Here is a 20,349-nt window from a genome sequence, read left to right as displayed (position 1 = left end):
CTAAATGTCACGACTCTGGGCTACCAGGAACTACATGTCATGACTCTGGGCCACCAGGAACTAGATTTCATTACTTTGGGCCACCTAGAATTTTAGAGTGATCACTCAAAACTATGTACATAGAGTCCAAGATATAATTCAGACAATAACGTTTTCAAGGGTATTGCCCCTATAAATACTTTGACCATTGTTAAATTATTATATTGTGTTGGATCTGCCTAAAGTGCTGAATTTTCGCTGACTTAGGCTGTTGTTCTTCTGATCAGTCTTCTTGTGGTATCTGTGGTTGTGAAATAGTAACAGCAGCAGAAAAACATCTTCATTTGCTTCCCGTTCGGACCTGTCATGAGTGTAATAAACAGCGGCTTGTACGCAGGTCTGATGCGCTCTAATATCTGGGGCAGCCACGAGACATGTGAATGTCTCCAACACTATGAAGAACTAGGAATAGTATATAACTTGGCACAGTAGTATATATTGGCACACAGAACAAAGTGCTATATATGATATTTTGCTGAAAAGCAGCAGAGCCCGTGCAGTCACACCCGCTACACCGCTGTAACTAATTCCACCCTGTCTGCCCCTGCCTTTTCTTAAAACAACCAACAAACTTCACATATGACACCAATCACCTGGACGTTATGTTAAAGGGATTTTGCGTTTTTTGTAAAAAAAACTTCTAATGTTCTTTGTGTTTTAATTCTTCATAATTTTCAATATCTCTGCATGCTGTATTGTATGTTCACAGTGACTCCACCAGCAGAATAGTGAGTGCAGCTCTGGAGTATAATACAGGATGTAACTCAGGATCAGTACAGGACAAGTAATGTAATGTATGTACACAGTGACTCCGCCAGCAGAATAGTGAGTGCAGCTCAGGAGTATAATATAGACCAGGGGTCTCAAACTCGGCCGGGTAAGTGGGCCGCATATAGAAAAAATGGGAAGTTGACGGGCCGCATTACTTTCAAATTTGATACAATACAAAATTATTGTTAATCAATTAGTTATTTGAACTACTATAACACTACATTACTATAATAATAATACTACATTACTATAATAATACCGCTAGGTTTAAAATTTGAGATATTTCTCCACGTGCTTATTTCAACAATCCAGCTTTCCAGTTTAAGTGTCGCCAAATGCAGATGCTGCCGCAGAGTCCTCTGTAGATGCTGCCGCAGAGTCCTCTGTAGATGCTGCCGCAGAGTCCTCTGTAGATGCTGCCGCAGAGTCCTCTGTAGATGCTGCCGCAGAGTCCTCTGTAGATGCTGCCGCAGAGTCCTCTGTAGATGCTGCCGCAGAGCCCTCTGTAGATGCCGCCGCAGAGTCCTCTGTAGATGCTGCCGCAGAGCGCTCCGTAGATGCTGCCGCAGTGTGCCTTCCGTAGATGCTGCCGCAGTGTGCCCTCCGTAGATGCTGCTGCAGAGTGCCCTCCGTAGATGCTGCCGCAGTGTGCCCTCCGTAGATGCTGCCCCAGTGTGCCCTCCGTAGATGCTGCCCCAGTGTGCCCTCCGTAGATGCTGCCCCAGTGTGCCCTCTGTAGATGCTGCCACAGTGTGCCCTCTGTAGATGCTGCCACAGTGTGCCCTCCGTAGATGCTGCCGCAATGTGCCCTCCGTTGATGCTGCCGCAGTGTGCCCTCCGTTGATGCTGCCGCAGTGCCCTCCGCAGATGCTGCCACAGTGCCGTCAGAGGCTTGCCCAGAGCTGGCGTCCCGGAGCAGAGCCGCTTCTGGCACTCTGCCTGGGATTCCAGCTCTGCTCCTGACATCACTGTCCATATATGGACAGAGATGTCAGGGGCAACCCCAGAGCTGGAGTCCCGGGCAGAGCGCTATTAGGCTCTTCCTGGGACTGCAGCTGGGCTCCTGACATCACTGCGACTCCTGCTCTGGGGAAGCCCCTGACATCATTGTCGATGTATGGACAGCAATGTCAGAGGCTTCCCCAGAGTCCCGGAGCAGAACCGATAATAGCGCTCTGCCCGGGACACCGCTCTGGGGAAGACCCTGACACACTGTCCATATATGGGCAGCGATGTCAGGGAATTCCGCAGCGTCCCGGAGCAGAGCCGATACTAGCGCTCTGCCCGGGACTCCGCTCTGGGGAAGACCCTGACACACTGTCCTTATATGGACAGAAAAAATGGGACATAGATATCATCAAAACCACAAAAAAGGCCATACTTACTAGGTAGGTGGGTGGGTGAAAACCCGTTCCCATCAGGACGGAGACGGGTCAAAGAATGCTGCAGAAGGAGTGTGCATTAAATAGTGATAGCCCCTCCCACTAGTCTTGAGGGGAGTGGCGAACTAAGTGCTCAAAGGTGTGCGATAAATGAGTGTCAGTGTAGTGCTAGGGTGTGAATGGATGGTAAAAAATAAATATGTATGTATGAAAGTGTCAGAACTGTGTAATAATGTAATAAAAATAAATAAATAAATAAATGTGATGAATAGGGGTCAGTGCTGTGAATAGTACATGGGGTGTCAGTACTATGTGTAATACGTGGAGGGATAATGTGCTGGTCGTCAGGCATGGCGTATCTTGCCGAATAACAGCCTATTTGTAACGTCGCTAGTGTTAGCTAAAGCGGGCTGCTCTGCATTCCAAACCAAACGCCAGCACATCATGCCCTCCCAGCATTATATGGGCAGCAATGTCAGGGAATTCCACAGAGTCCCGGAGCAGAGCCTGTACTAGCGCTCTGCCTGGGACTCCGGCTCTGGGGAAGCCCCAGACATCGCTGTTCATATGTGGTCAGCGATGTCAGGGAATTCCACAGAGTCCCGGAGCAGAGCCGATACTAGCGCTCTGCCCGGGACTCTGCTCTGGGGAAGACCCTGACACACTGTCCATATATGGGCAGCTATGTCAGGGAATTCCGCAGCATCCCGGAGCAGAGCCGATACTAGCGCTCTGCCCGGGACTCCGCTCTGGGGAAGACCCTGACACACTGTCCATATATGGGCAGCTATGTCAGGGAATTCCGCAGCGTCCCGGAGCAGAGCCGATACTAGCGCTCTGCCCGGGACTCCGCTCTGGCGAAGACCCTGACACACTGTCCATATATGGGCAGCAATGTCAGGGAATTCCACAGAGTCCCGGAGCAGAGCCTGTACTAGCGCTCTGCCCGGGACTCCGGCTCTGGGGAAGCCCCAGACATCGCTGTTCATATGTGGACAACGATGTCAGGGAATTCCAGAGTCTCGGAGCAGAGCCGATACTAGCGGCTCTGTATCCCGCGGGCCGCAGATGACAGCCCCAGGGGCCGCATGCGGCCCGCGGGCCGCGTGCTTGAGACCCCTGATATAGACTATAACTCAGGATCAGTACAGGATAAGTAATGTAATGTTTGTACAGAGTGACTCCACCAGCAGAATAGTGAGTGCAGCTCTGGAGTATAATACAGGATGTAACTCAGGAGGATCAGTACAGGATAAATAATGTAATGTATGTACAGTGACTCCACCAGCAGAATAGTGAGTGCAGCTCTGGAGTATAATACAGGATGTAACTCAGGAACAGTACAGGATAAGTAATGGAATGTATGTACACAGTGACTCCGCCAGCAGAATAGTGAGTGCAGCTCTGGAGTATAATACAGGATGTAACTCAGGATCAGTACAGGATAAGTAATGGAATGTATGTACACAGTGACTCCACCAGCAGAATAGTGAGTGCAGCTCTGGAGTGTAATACAGGATGTAACTCAGGATCAGTACAGGATGAGTAATGTACACAGTAACGGTAAATCATATCTATCTATCTATCTATCTATCTATCTATCTATCTATCTATCTATCTATCTATCTATCTATCTATCTATCTATCTATCTATCTATCTATCTATCTATCTATCTATATATATATATATATATATATATATATATATATACATACACTACCGTCCAAATTTTGGGGTCACCCAGACAATTTTGTGTTTTCCATGAAAACTCACACTTATATTTATCAAATGAGTTGCAAAATGACTAGAAAATATAGTCAATACATTGACAAGGTTAGAAATAATGATTTTTATTTGAAATAATAATTTTCTCCTTCAAACTTTGCTTTCGTCTTGGAATGCTCCATTTGCAGCAATTACAGCATTGCAGACATTTGGCATTCTAGCTCTTAATTTGCTGAGGAAATCGGGAGAAATTTCACCCCATGCTTGCAGAAGCCCCTCCCACAAGTTGGATTGGCTTGATGGGCACTTCTTGCGTACTATACGGTCAAGCTGCTCCCACAACAGCTCTATGAGGTTGAGATCTGGTGACTGCGCTGGCCACTCCATTACAGATAGAATACCAGCTGCCGGCTTCTTCCCTAAATAGTTCTTGCATCATTTGGAGGTGTGCTTTGGGTCATTGTCCTGTTGTAGGATGAAATTGGCTCCAATCAAGCGCTGTCCACAGGGTATGGCATGGCATTGCAAAATGGAGTGATAGCCTTCCTTATTCAAAATCCCTTTTACCTTGTACAAATCTCCCACTTTACCAGCCCGAAAGCAACCCCAGACCATCACATGACCTCCACCATGCTTGACAGATGGCGTCAGGCACTCTTCCAGCATCTTTTCAGTTGTTCTGCATCTCACAAATGTTCTTCTGTGTAATCCAAATACCTCAAACTTCGATTCGTCTGTCCATAACACTCTTTTCCAATCTTCCTCTGTCCAATGTCTGTGTGATTTTGCCCATATTAATCTTTTCCTTTTATTAGCCAGTCTCAGATATTGCTTTTTCTTTGCCACTCTGCCCTGAAGGCCAGCATCCCGGAGTCGCCTCTTCACTGTAGACGTTGACACTGGCGTTTTGCGGGTACTATTTAATGAAGCTGCCAGTTGAGGACCTGTGAGGCGTCTATTTCTCAAACTAGAGACTCTAATGTACTTGTCTTGTTGCTCAGTTGTGCAGCGGGGCCTCCCACTTCTCTTTCTACTCTGGTTAGAGCCTGTTTGTGCTGTCCTCTGAAGGGAGTAGTACACACCGTTGTAGGAAATCTTCAGTTTCTCGGAAATTTCTCGCATGGAATAGCCTTCATTTCTAAGAACAAGAATAGACTGTCGAGTTTCACATGAAAGCTCTCTTTTTCTAGCCATTTTGAGAGTTTAATCGAACCCACAAATGTAACGCTCCAGATTCTCAACTAGCTCAAAGGAAGGTCAGTTTTATAGCTCCTCTAAACAGCAAAACTGTTTACAGCGGTGCTAACATAATTGCACAAGGGTTTTCAAGGGTTTTCTAATCATCTATTAGCCTTCTAACACAGTTAGCAAACACAATGTACCATTAGAACACTGGAGTGATGGTTGCTGGAAATGGGCCTCTATACACCTATGTAGATATTGCATTAAAAACCAGACGTTTGCAGCTAGAATAGTCATTTATCACATTAACAATGTATAGAGTGTATTTCTGATTAATTTAATGTTATCTTCATTGAAAAAAAATGTGCTTTTCTTTCAAAAATAAGGAAATTTATAAGTGACCCTAAACTTTTGAACGGTAGTGTGTATATATATATATATATATATATATATATATATATATATATATATATATATACAGTGAAGGAAATAAGTATTTGATCCCTTGCTGATTTTGTAAGTTTGCCCACTGTCAAAGACATGGACAGTCTAGAATTTTTAGGCTAGGTTAATTTTACCAGTGAGAGATAGATTATATGAAAAAAAAAAAGAAAATCACATAGTCAAAATTATATTATTATATATATTTATTTGCATTGTGCACAGAGAAATAAGTATGTGACCCCCGACCAACCATTAAGAGTTCAGCCTCCTCCAGACCAGTTACACGCTCCAAATCAACTTGGTGCCTGCATTATAGACAGCTCTTACATGGTCACCTGTATAAAAGACTCCTGTCCACAGACTCAATGAATCAGTCTGACTCTAACCTCTACAACATGGGCAAGACCAAAGAGCTTTCTAAGGATGTCAGGGACAAGATCATAGACCTGCACAAGGCTGGAATGGGCTACAAAACCATAAGTAAGACGCTGGGTGAGAAGGAGACAACTGTTGGTGCAATAGTAAGAAAATGGAAGACATACAAAATGACTGTCAATCGACATTGATCTGGGGCTCCATGCAAAATCTCACCTCGTGGGGTATCCTTGATCCGATTCCTGAGGAAGGTGAGAGCTCAGCCGAAAACTACACGGGGGGAACTTGTTAATGATCTCAAGGCAGCTGGGACCACAGTCACCAAGAAAACCATTGGTAACACATTACGCCGTAATGGATTAAAATCCTGCAGTGCCCGCAAGGTCCCCCTGCTCAAGAAGGCACATGTACAGGCCCGTCTGAAGTTTGCAAATGAACATCTGGATGATTCTGAGGGTGATTGGGAGAAGGTGCTGTGGTCAGATGAGACTAAAATTGAGCTCTTTGGCATTAACTCAACTCGCCGTGTTTGGAGGAAGAGAAATGCTGCCTATGACCCAAAGAACACCGTCCCCACTGTCAAGCATGGAGGTGGAAACATTATGTTTTGGGGGTGTTTCTCTGCTAAGGGCACAGGACTACTTCACCGCATCAATGGGAGAATGGATAGAGCCATGTACCGTCAAATCCTGAGTGACAACCTCCTTCCCTCCACCAGGACATTAAAAATGGCTCGTGGCTGGGTCTTCCAGCACGACAATGACCCGAAACATACAGCCAAGGCAACAAAGGAGTGGCTCAAAAAGAAGCACATTAAGGTCATGGAGTGGCCTAGCCAGTCTCCAGACCTTAATCCCATCGAAAACTTATGGATGGAGCTGAAGATCCGAGTTGCCAAGCGTCAGCCTCGAAATCTTAATGATTTACAGATGATCTGCAAAGAGGAGTGGGCCAAAATTCCATCTAACATGTGTGCAAACCTCATCATCAACTACAAAAAACGTCTGACTGCTGTGCTTGCCAACAAGGGTTTTGCCACCAAGTATTAAGTCTTGTTTGCCAAAGGGATCAAATACTTATTTCTCTGTGCAAAATGCAAATAAATATATACAATTTTGACAATGTGATTTTCTGTTTTTTTTAAAAATATAATCTATCTCTCACGGGTAAAATTAACCTACCCTAAAAATTCTAGACTGTTCATGTCTTTGACAGTGGGCAAACTTACAAAATCAGCAAGGGATCAAATACTTATTTCCTTCACTGTGTATATATATATATAGGCTGTTAAATCGTGTCCATAAAAATTAACCAATGGATGTACACAGTAACGGTAAATCATATCTATCTATCTATCTATCTATCTATCTATCTATCTATCTATCTATCTATCTATCTATCGAACAAAAATTAGGCAGCACTCCTTATGTAAAGGTGAAAAAAAGAGGGTACTTTTATTGTCCCATAAACAACTTTTCAGCTCCTTCCCCAGCTCCTTCCCCAGCTCCTTCCCCTGGAGCCTTTCTCGGCTTGAGAAAGGCTCCAGGGGAAGGAGCTGAAACGTTGCTTATGGGACATTAAAAGTACCCTCTTTTTTTCACCTTTACATACGGAGTGCTGCCTAATTTTTGTTCTATACCCAATTGAGATTTTGGTCTAGTCTCTTGGGCCTGCACCCACACTATACCGTTGCTGCTGGATCCATTTGTCTATCTATCTATCTATCTATCTATCTATCTATCTATCTATCTATCTATCTATCTATCTATCTATCTATCTATCTATCTATCTATCTATCTATCTATCTATCTATACAGTATATCTATATATATATATATATATATATATATATATATATATTTATATATATATATATATTTATATATATATATATATAGGCTGTTAAATCGTGTCCATAAAAATGACTCAATGGATTAGTGCCCCTAGAAGAATTGATAGCTGGTAGTAATATAGAACTTTTACTTTCTCTTCATGTGGGATTTCCCAGCGGTGTCATGGTTAATTCTCCGGATCCCATAGATACGTTTCCTTTCTGCTGTATGTTGATCCAGTTCCAATAGAGAGAAAAAGTGACTATAATTGGAACGTAATCTTAGCTCAAAACCTCTGATCACTCTGGGGCTGGATTAGGGTTCATGCACACAGTAGTATTACGGCTCTGTTTTGTATGGAGCCATACGTGGGCTGCCATAGAGATACATGCGGACTATACTGTACCTCTGTATGTCTCCGATATCATATGGGGGCATTGGAGATTTTTCTGTGAGATACTGTATGAATCCGCAAGGAAAACAATTGTGGCATGTTCCATCAGGACTCCGTATGTACGGAGTTATGAAGAAGCATTGCTTCTAGGGAAAAATATCTCCATCCATACAACACCGTAGGAAGCCTTTACAGCAGCTCACGGAGGCTGTGCAGCTCCATACTATGGAGTCGTACAGCCTTCGAGCCCTGTCATACATGCTCCTTGCACTCGAAACCTGATGATCATCAAATCCATTAATCCATAAATCAATCGGGTATGATAGGTGCCAGACTATCAGACGCTCTGGATTATCAGACAGTCATAAAGATGATATAAAAGTCACTTTTAAAAGTAGGGAACTTTCACCAATCCAGACCAATATAAAACGTTAGCACAAAATCTGCTGATATTAGTGTTTTTTTTAAAAATCCTTTTCATAAAGGTCTGCAGAAGCTAAAGTATGTGTTACGACGTTCTGCAGCAGCTAAGGTGTGTATTATGAGGTTCTGCAGCAGCTGGGATAAGGAGCTGTATAATACACATTGCAGCTGCTGAAGAACCTCTTTTAAAACGAGAAGGAGCACAACATGTCAGTCAATTAGAGTTTGCAACAGGTGAAGGAATTCCCAGCAAAATGATGTGTGCTAGACTGCTCCTACCGTTTCGGGTATGCAACTCCTATGCAGACCTATGTGTCTCCAAGGTTACAGACTACGAACCGACCCTGTGTAGTCTGATCCTGCAGTTATACTCCCTACTTCATGCTAACATACATTCAGTTTGGATTTGTCTTCATGGGATACGCACCAGGAGAAGTACAATTTTTACTATACCATCACCTGGCAATTCCAATAGTCTGGCACTTCAATCAGAAAAGAATCTGATAATCCAGAATCACATAAGGCTAGAATCAGATATTAAAATATTTGTTTACATTTTTTAATGTCCAAGAATCTGTCATGTCTGATAATCCAAAACCTGTCTGTTGATGTCGGATTAAAGGAATTTCTCTGTATAATATTTCATATGTTCTAAAATGTTATCATCTTTATTTTACGCTCATAAAGCCCTACACTGTAAGAGTGACTCCTACTGGTGATATGCGGTAATACAGCTTTTTGTAATACTATTTTAATCAATTTATATTATTATATAATGAATGGAAATATAGAGGTTTTATTTTTAAAGTGTAACTCAACTTCTAAAAAACTTTTGACATGTCATAGTGAGATGTCTGAAGTTTTGATCAGTGGGGGTCCGAGCACTGAGACCCCCACCGATCCCTAAAATGAAGCAGCAGAAGTGCTCCGGTGAGTGCTCTGCCGATTCGCTGTTGATCATCTTTCCCCGGAAAGCCGAGCGAGCGCTGTACGGACTCATAGGCTTTCTATTGAACCTGTGCACCCTCCGAGGAAAGCCAATCAGAAACTAAGCGACACAGCGCTTCACCTGAGCGCTTCTGCCGATTCGTTTTAGTGATAGATGGGGGTCTCAGTGCTCAGTACCCCACCGATCAAAACTTCTTGGTTACTCTTTCAATCAGAACTTGTTGGCACGGGTGTCAGGTGACAGGGCTGCATCCACTCTTTGTTTAGATATATATATATATATAATATTAATTTTTTATCTGAATGTTTATACCTAAATACTGCCATATACTGCTGAATAATAGTTCCATACAATGTGTACACAATGCAGCCATTCACTGCTCAAATAATACAGCCGTACAATGCCAAATAATAGTTCCATACATTGCCTACACAATACAGTCATTAATTTCTCAAATAATACCTCCATTCAGTATACAAATAATACTACCAAATAATGCCAACATAACACTGCCATATATTTTCACACAATACTGCCATGCAATACCCAAAGAAGACTTGCATTCAATGTCCAAATAATACCGCCATACAATGCCAAAATAATACTCTCATACAGTGTTGACATAATACTGCATATACAGCTTACATAATACCGCCATACAATGCCAAATAATAGTTTTATACATTGCTTACACAATACAGCCATTCACTGCTCATAAAATACAGCCGTACAATGCCTAAATATAGTATATAAATAATACTACCAAATAGTGCCAACATAACACTGCCATATATTGCCAAATAATATTTCTATACAATGCCTACACAATAAAGTCATTCATTTCTCTTCAAATAATACCTCTATATAGTATACAACTAATGCTACCACATAGTGCCAACATAAAACTGCCATATATTGCCAAATAATAGTTCTACACAATACAGCCATTCACTGCTCAATTAATACAGCAGTGCAATGCCTAACTAATACCATATAGTGCCAACATAACACTGCCATATATTCTCACACAATACTGCCATGCAATACTCTAATAAAACTTGCATTCAGTGTCCAAATAATACCGCCATACAATGCCTGAATAATACTCCCACATAATACTGCATATGCAGCCTTCATAATACCGCCATACAATTCCTAAATAAAACTCCCATAAGGTGCCCACATAATACTGCATATACAGCCTACATAATACCGCCATACAATTCCTAAATAATACTCCCATACGGTGCACACATAATACTGCATATACAGCCTACATAATACCGCCATACAATTCCTAAATAATACTCCCATACGGTGCACACATAATACTGCATATACAGCCTACATAATACCGCCATACAATTCCTAAATAATACTCCCATACGGTGCACACATAATACTGCATATACAGCCTACATAATACCGCCATACAATTCCTAAATAATACTCCCATACGGTGCACACATAATACTGCATATGCAGCCTTCATAATACCGCCATACAATTCCTAATACTCCCATACGGTGTGCATATATTACTGCATTTATAATGCCGCCATACAATATAATGCCGCCGTACAATCGTATATAATACTCCAATACAGTGTCCACATAATACTGCATATACAGCTTACATAATACCGCCATAGAATCCGTAAATAATACTCCAATACAGTGTCCACATAATACTCCATATACAGCTTACATAATACCGCCATATAATTAGTAAATAATACTCCAATACAGTGTCCACATAATACTGCATATACAGCCTACATAATACCGCCATATAATACCAAATAATACTCCCATACAATGTCCATATAATACTGCATACACAGCCTACATAATACCGCCATATAGTGCCAAAATAACACTCATATACATGTGGAGAGGATTTTTTTCCGCTCCACTCCCAGGTTGCTCTTGGAGGTCCTGTTCTCCACAAGTGCCCAGTTTTCCAGCTCCTGAATATAGCAGCCGGGGATGGATCACTGCATAACAAAATGTTTCCCATTTAGGATTTTGGGAAAGGGGTGACAGATTTTGTGTTTTTAGTTTTTTGCGTGTTTGTATTGCTCGCAGCGACATGTGTATGTGCAGAGAAGAGAGCCTGGCTTAACTAATAGATAGCTAAAATCTCTTCATGCCTCCGGTCTGGGATCTCTTCCAGCGATCTCACATGTCCAAAAAACTGAGCTCAGCGTTTCCGCCTGTGTGCAGAGATAAGTGGGAACATCCATTAAAAGGGGTTTTCCAACTAAGGACATTTATTAACTATCCATAAGATAGGTGATAATGGTCTGATCGCTGGGACCCCCAACGATCATTTAAACGGGAGTCCCGATCCTTTCCTTCCTCCTCACTGGATGACCGTGGTGAGTAGGGGCTTGAATGGAGCTGCGGTCTATGGAAACAAATAAGAACACACAGCAATGAATGCTTCCCCTACTTGCTGAGACACTTTCATAGCGGATACCTGCACTGGACTCTAGGGGGAGCTCACTGCCTACAAATTTAGATAGCTCCCATTGAGTTCAATACCAGCAATACAAATCCATATGCAGTGAGCTCCCCCTAGTGGTGGATGCATGCAGCCAGAATGATCAAGTCTGTAAAACAGAGTTCCCCTTTACGGATATGTTGTAAAAGGTTTCAGTACAGAATTTTGGACCTTGAATTAGTGGACATGAAGGTGCAGTACTTTATATATTATACGGCAATATATTGTCTCCCCTGCTGAGAAATGCACTGCCATGAGGAGTGGGGGAGGGGAGGTGACAACTACTTCGGGAACACTTCTGCCTTAGGGGAGTAGTAGTCACTTTTCAACCTTATTCAGCAGTGTAATGTTTAATAGCTTTACTCTACCAGCACAAAACGCGTTAATACTGCCCCCTATGGACAACAATATGGTGATGTCTCACTTCCTAGACAACAGAAAACGGGCTGACAAAGTATACACACGGATGTTTGTGGGTAATCGGGTGTAACACAACCCCCTCCCCCCTCGCAGTCATGTACAGGTTAACATAACCACTTCCCCGTTTCGTATTTAGTATCCAGGAAAGAAGAAGAACAATTTGTCTCTTGACTTTGAGTGACGGGAGGTGATGAGACCCCATAACCCTGCGAGGCCAACTATAAATTCACGTTCTACCTGCAATGTCCGGGGGTCTCTTCATATAAGATATGACCAAAGGCGTAATATGAAGTTCCTGGCCCCCCCCCCCCCATGTGCCATTTATAATACTGGTGGAGCAGAGGGGTCTTTTAGTGTAACTGCTACCTCTGCACTCCTTATGGCAACGCACCAGGATAAGACCTCCCAAAATCACAGCAGAGGGGGCAATTCTGTACAGACGGGAGTCCGAGGAGGAGCGGTCAGTCCTAGAGTTCTGCTGGACAAATAACCTTCCAGCACTTCATTATGTGGCACTGTAGCTGTCACTATTATAGGAGCACTGTGGCTGTCACTATTATAGGGGCACTGTGACTGTCACTATTATAGGAGCACTGTGACTGTCACTATTATAGGAGCACTGTGACTGTCACTATTATAGGGGCACTGTGGCTGTCACTATTATAGGGGCACTGTGGCTGTCACTATTATAGGGGCACTGTGGCTGTCACTATTATAGGAGCACTGTGACTGTCACTATTATAGGGGCACTGTGGCTGTCACTATTATAGGGGCACTGTGGCTGTCACTATTATAGGGGCACTGTGGCTGTCACTATTATAGGAGCACTGTGACTGTCACTATTATAGGAGCACTGTGGCTGTCACTATTATAGGAGCACTGTGACTGTCACTATTATAGGGGCACTGTGGCTGTCACTATTATAGGGGCACTGTGGCTGTCACTATTATAGGGGCACTGTGGCTGTCACTATTATAGGAGCACTGTGGCTGTCACTATTATAGGGGCACTGTGGCTGTGACTATTATAGGGGCACTGTGACTGTCACTATTATAGGGGAACTGTGGCTGTCACTATTATAGGAGCACTGTGGCTGTCACTATTATAGGAGCACTGTGGCTGTCACTATTATAGGAGTACTGTGGCTGTCACTATTATAGGAGCACTGTGGCTGTCACTATTATAGGGGCACTGTGACTGTCACTATTATAGGAGCACTGTGACTGTCACTATTATAGGAGCACTGTGACTGTCACTATTATAGGAGCACTGTGGCTGTCACTATTATATGGGCACTGTGACTGTCACTATTATAGGAGCACTGTGGCTGTCACTATTATATGGGCACTGTGGCTGTCACTATTATAGGAGCACTGTGGCTGTCACTATTATAGGAGCACTGTGGCTGTCACTATTATAGGGGCACTGTGGCTGTCACTATTATAGGGGCACTGTGACTGTCACTATTATAGGGGCACTGTGGCTGTCACTATTATAGGAGCACTGTGGCTGTCACTGTTATAGGAGCACTGTGGCTGTCACTATTATAGGGGCACTGTGACTGTCACTATTATAGGAGCACTGTGGCTGTCACTATTATATGGCCACTGTGACTGTCACTATTATAGGAGCACTGTGGCTGTCACTATTATATGGGCACTGTGGCTGTCACTATTATAGGAGCACTGTGGCTGTCACTATTATAGGAGCACTGTGGCTGTCACTATTATAGGGGCACTGTGGCTGTCACTATTATAGGAGCACTGTGGCTGTCACTATTATAGGAGCACTGTGGCTGTCACTATTATAGGAGCACTGTGGCTGTCACTATTATAGGAGCACTGTGGCTGTCACTATTATAGGAGCACTGTGGCTGTCACTATTATAGGGGCACTGTGACTGTCACTATTATAGGAGCACTGTGGCTGTCACTATTATAGGGGCACTGTGGCTGTCACTATTATAGGGGCACTGTGACTGTCACTATTATACGGGCACTGTGACTGTCACTATTATAGGAGCACTGTGACTGTCACTATTATAGGAGCACTGTGGCTGTCACTATTATATGGGCACTGTGGCTGTCACTATTATAGGAGCACTGTGGCTGTCACTATTATAGGAGCACTGTGGCTGTCACTATTATAGGGGCACTGTGGCTGTCACTATTATAGGAGCACTGTGGCTGTCACTATTATAGGAGCACTGTGGCTGTCACTATTATAGGAGCACTGTGGCTGTCACTATTATAGGAGCACTGTGGCTGTCACTATTATAGGAGCACTGTGGCTGTCACTATTATAGGGGCACTGTGACTGTCACTATTATAGGAGCACTGTGGCTGTCACTATTATAGGGGCACTGTGGCTGTCACTATTATAGGGGCACTGTGACTGTCACTATTATACGGGCACTGTGACTGTCACTATTATAGGAGCACTGTGACTGTCACTATTATAGGAGCACTGTGACTGTCACTATTATAGGAGCACTGTGACTGTCACTATTATAGGGGCACTGTGGCTGTCACTATTATAGGAGCACTGTGGCTGTCACTATTATAGGGGCACTGTGGCTGTCACTATTATAGGAGCACTGTGGCTGTCACTATTATAGGGGCACTGTGACTGTCACTATTATAGGGGCACTGTGACTGTCACTATTATAGGAGCACTGTGACTGTCACTATTATAGGGGCACTGTGGCTGTCACTATTATAGGAGCACTGTGACTGTCACTATTATAGGAGCACTGTGGCTGTCACTATTATAGGAGCACTGTGGCTGTCACTATTATAGGAGCACTGTGACTGTCACTATTATAGGGGCACTGTGACTGTCACTATTATAGGGGCACTGTGGCTGTCACTATTATAGGAGCACTGTGACTGTCACTATTATAGGAGCACTGTGGCTGTCACTATTATAGGAGCACTGTGACTGTCACTATTATAGGAGCACTGTGGCTGTCACTATTATAGGAGCACTGTGGCTGTCACTATTATAGGGGCACTGTGACTGTCACTATTATAGGGGCACTGTGACTGTCACTATTATAGGGGCACTGTGACTGTCAGTATTATAGGATCACTGTGGCTATCACTATTATAGGGGCACTGTGGCTGTCACTATTATAGGAGCATTGTGGCTGTCACTATTATAGTGGTACGGTGTCTGTCAGTATTATAGGGGCACTGTGGCTGTCACTATTATAGGAGCATTGTGACTGTCACTATTATAGGAGCACTGTGGCTGTCACTATTATAGGAGCACTGTGACTGTCACTATTATAGGGGCACTGTGGCTGTCACTATTATAGGGGTACGGTGTCTGTCAGTATTATAGGGGCACTGTGGCTGTCACTATTATAGGAGCACTGTGGCTGTCACTATTATAGGAGCACTGTGGCTGTCACTATTATAGGAGCACTGTGGCTGTCACTATTATAGGGGCACTGTGACTGTCACTATTATAGGAGCACTGTGGCTGTCACTATTATAGGAGCACTGTGGCTGTCACTATTATAGGAGCATTGTGGCTGTCACTATTATAGGAGCACTGTGGCTGTCACTATTATAGGAGCATTGTGGCTGTCACTATTATAGGAGCACTGTGACTGTGACTATTAGATGGGCACTGTGGCTGTCACTATTATAGGAGCACTGTGGCTGTCACTATTATAGGAGCATTGTGACTGTCACTATTATAGGAGCACTGTGGCTGTCACTATTATAGGAGCACTGTGGCTGTCACTATTATAGGGGCCCTGTGACTGTCACTGATATAGGAGCACTGTGGCTGTCACTATTATAGGAGCACTGTGGCTGTCACTATTATAGGAGCACTGTGGCTGTCACTATTATAGGGGCACTGTGACTGTCACTATTATAGGGGCACTGTGGCTGTCACTATTATAGGGGCACTGTGGCTGTCACTATTATAGGGGAACTGTGGCTGTAACTATTATAGGAGCACTGTGGCTGTCACTATTATAGGGGCACTGTGGCTGTCACTATTATAGGGGCACTGTGGCTGTCACTATTATAGGGGCATTGTGACTGTCACTATTATAGGAGCACTGTGGCTGTCACTATTATAGGAGCACTGTGGCTGTCACTATTATAGGAGCACTGTGGCTGTCACTATTATAGGAGCACTGTGGCTGTCACTATTATAGGGGCACTGTGGCTGTCACTATTATAGGAGCACTGTGACTGTCACTATTATAGGAGCACTGTGGCTGTCACTATTATAGGAGCACTGTGGCTGTCACTATTATAGGAGCACTGTGACTGTCACTATTATAGGAGCACTGTGGCTGTCACTATTATAGGGGCCCTGTGACTGTCACTATTATAGGGGCACTGTGGCTGTCACTATTATAGGAGCACTGTGACTGTCACTATTATAGGAGCACTGTGGCTGTCACTATTATAGGAGCACTGTGACTGTCACTATTATAGGGGCACTGTGGCTGTCACTATTATAGGGGCACTGTGGCTGTCACTATTATAGGGGCATTGTGACTGTCACTATTATAGGAGCACTGTGGCTGTCACTATTATAGGGGCCCTGTGACTGTCACTATTATAGGGGCACTGTGACTGTCACTATTATAGGAGCACTGTGGCTGTCACTATTATAGGAGCACTGTGGCTGTCACTATTATAGGGGCACTGTGACTGTCACTATTATAGGAGCACTGTGGCTGTCACTATTATAGGGGCACTGTGGCTGTCACTATTATAGGGGCACTGTGGCTGTCACTATTATAGGGGCACTGTGGCTGTCACTATTATAGGGGCATTGTGACTGTCACTATTATAGGAGCACTGTGGCTGTCACTATTATAGGGGCCCTGTGACTGTCACTATTATAGGGGCACTGTGACTGTCACTATTATAGGAGCACTGTGGCTGTCACTATTATAGGAGCACTGTGGCTGTCACTATTATAGGGGCACTGTGACTGTCACTATTATAGGAGCACTGTGGCTGTCACTATTATAGGGGCACTGTGGCTGTCACTATTATAGGAGCACTGTGACTGTCACTATTATAGGAGCACTGTGGCTGTCACTATTATAGGGGCCCTGTGACTGTCACTATTATAGGGGCACTGTGGCTGTCACTATTATAGGAGCACTGTGGCTGTCACTATTATAGGGGCCCTGTGACTGTCACTATTATAGGGGCACTGTGACTGTCACTATTATAGGAGCACTGTGGCTGTCACTATTATAGGAGCACTGTGGCTGTCACTATTATAGGAGCACTGTGGCTGTCACTATTATAGGGGCCCTGTGACTGTCACTATTATAGGGGCACTGTGACTGTCACTATTATAGGAGCACTGTGGCTGTCACTATTATAGGAGCACTGTGGCTGTCACTATTATAGGGGCACTGTGACTGTCACTATTATAGGGGCCCTGTGACTGTCACTATTATAGGGGCACTGTGACTGTCACTATTATAGGAGCACTGTGGCTGTCACTATTATAGGGGCACTGTGGCTGTCACTATTATAGGGGCACTGTGACTGTCACTATTATAGGGGCACTGTGGCTGTCACTATTATAGGAGCACTGTGGCTGTCACTGTTATAGGAGCACTGTGGCTGTCACTATTATAGGGGCACTGTGACTGTCACTATTATAGGAGCACTGTGGCTGTCACTATTATATGGCCACTGTGACTGTCACTATTATAGGAGCACTGTGGCTGTCACTATTATATGGGCACTGTGGCTGTCACTATTATAGGAGCACTGTGGCTGTCACTATTATAGGAGCACTGTGGCTGTCACTATTATAGGGGCACTGTGGCTGTCACTATTATAGGAGCACTGTGGCTGTCACTATTATAGGAGCACTGTGGCTGTCACTATTATAGGAGCACTGTGGCTGTCACTATTATAGGAGCACTGTGGCTGTCACTATTATAGGAGCACTGTGGCTGTCACTATTATAGGGGCACTGTGACTGTCACTATTATAGGAGCACTGTGGCTGTCACTATTATAGGGGCACTGTGGCTGTCACTATTATAGGGGCACTGTGACTGTCACTATTATACGGGCACTGTGACTGTCACTATTATAGGAGCACTGTGACTGTCACTATTATAGGGGCACTGTGACTGTCACTATTATAGGAGCACTGTGACTGTCACTATTATAGGGGCACTGTGACTGTCACTATTATAGGAGCACTGTGGCTGTCACTATTATATGGGCACTGTGGCTGTCACTATTATAGGAGCACTGTGGCTGTCACTATTATAGGAGCACTGTGGCTGTCACTATTATAGGGGCACTGTGGCTGTCACTATTATAGGAGCACTGTGGCTGTCACTATTATAGGAGCACTGTGGCTGTCACTATTATAGGAGCACTGTGGCTGTCACTATTATAGGAGCACTGTGGCTGTCACTATTATAGGAGCACTGTGGCTGTCACTATTATAGGGGCACTGTGACTGTCACTATTATAGGAGCACTGTGGCTGTCACTATTATAGGGGCACTGTGGCTGTCACTATTATAGGGGCACTGTGACTGTCACTATTATACGGGCACTGTGACTGTCACTATTATAGGAGCACTGTGACTGTCACTATTATAGGGGCACTGTGACTGTCACTATTATAGGAGCACTGTGACTGTCACTATTATAGGGGCACTGTGGCTGTCACTATTATAGGAGCACTGTGGCTGTCACTATTATAGGGGCACTGTGGCTGTCACTATTATAGGAGCACTGTGGCTGTCACTATTATAGGGGCACTGTGACTGTCACTATTATAGGGGCACTGTGACTGTCACTATTATAGGAGCACTGTGACTGTCACTATTATAGGGGCACTGTGGCTGTCACTATTATAGGAGCACTGTGACTGTCACTATTATAGGAGCACTGTGGCTGTCACTATTATAGGAGCACTGTGGCTGTCACTATTATAGGAGCACTGTGACTGTCACTATTATAGGGGCACTGTGACTGTCACTATTATAGGGGCACTGTGGCTGTCACTATTATAGGAGCACTGTGACTGTCACTATTATAGGAGCACTGTGGCTGTCACTATTATAGGAGCACTGTGACTGTCACTATTATAGGAGCACTGTGGCTGTCACTATTATAGGAGCACTGTGGCTGTCACTATTATAGGGGCACTGTGACTGTCACTATTATAGGGGCACTGTGACTGTCACTATTATAGGGGCACTGTGACTGTCAGTATTATAGGATCACTGTGGCTATCACTATTATAGGGGCACTGTGGCTGTCACTATTATAGGAGCATTGTGGCTGTCACTATTATAGTGGTACGGTGTCTGTCAGTATTATAGGGGCACTGTGGCTGTCACTATTATAGGAGCATTGTGACTGTCACTATTATAGGAGCACTGTGGCTGTCACTATTATAGGAGCACTGTGACTGTCACTATTATAGGGGCACTGTGGCTGTCACTATTATAGGGGTACGGTGTCTGTCAGTATTATAGGGGCACTGTGGCTGTCACTATTATAGGAGCACTGTGGCTGTCACTATTATAGGAGCACTGTGGCTGTCACTATTATAGGAGCACTGTGGCTGTCACTATTATAGGGGCACTGTGGCTGTCACTATTATAGGAGCACTGTGGCTGTCACTATTATAGGAGCACTGTGGCTGTCACTATTATAGGAGCATTGTGGCTGTCACTATTATAGGAGCACTGTGGCTGTCACTATTATAGGAGCATTGTGGCTGTCACTATTATAGGAGCACTGTGACTGTGACTATTAGATGGGCACTGTGGCTGTCACTATTATAGGAGCACTGTGGCTGTCACTATTATAGGAGCATTGTGACTGTCACTATTATAGGAGCACTGTGGCTGTCACTATTATAGGAGCACTGTGGCT

This window comes from Rhinoderma darwinii, chromosome 12 (genome assembly GCF_050947455.1).
Source record: "Rhinoderma darwinii isolate aRhiDar2 chromosome 12, aRhiDar2.hap1, whole genome shotgun sequence".
NCBI classification, from domain to species: domain Eukaryota; kingdom Metazoa; phylum Chordata; class Amphibia; order Anura; family Rhinodermatidae; genus Rhinoderma; species Rhinoderma darwinii.
Note: the sequence above shows the minus strand (reverse complement) of the source record.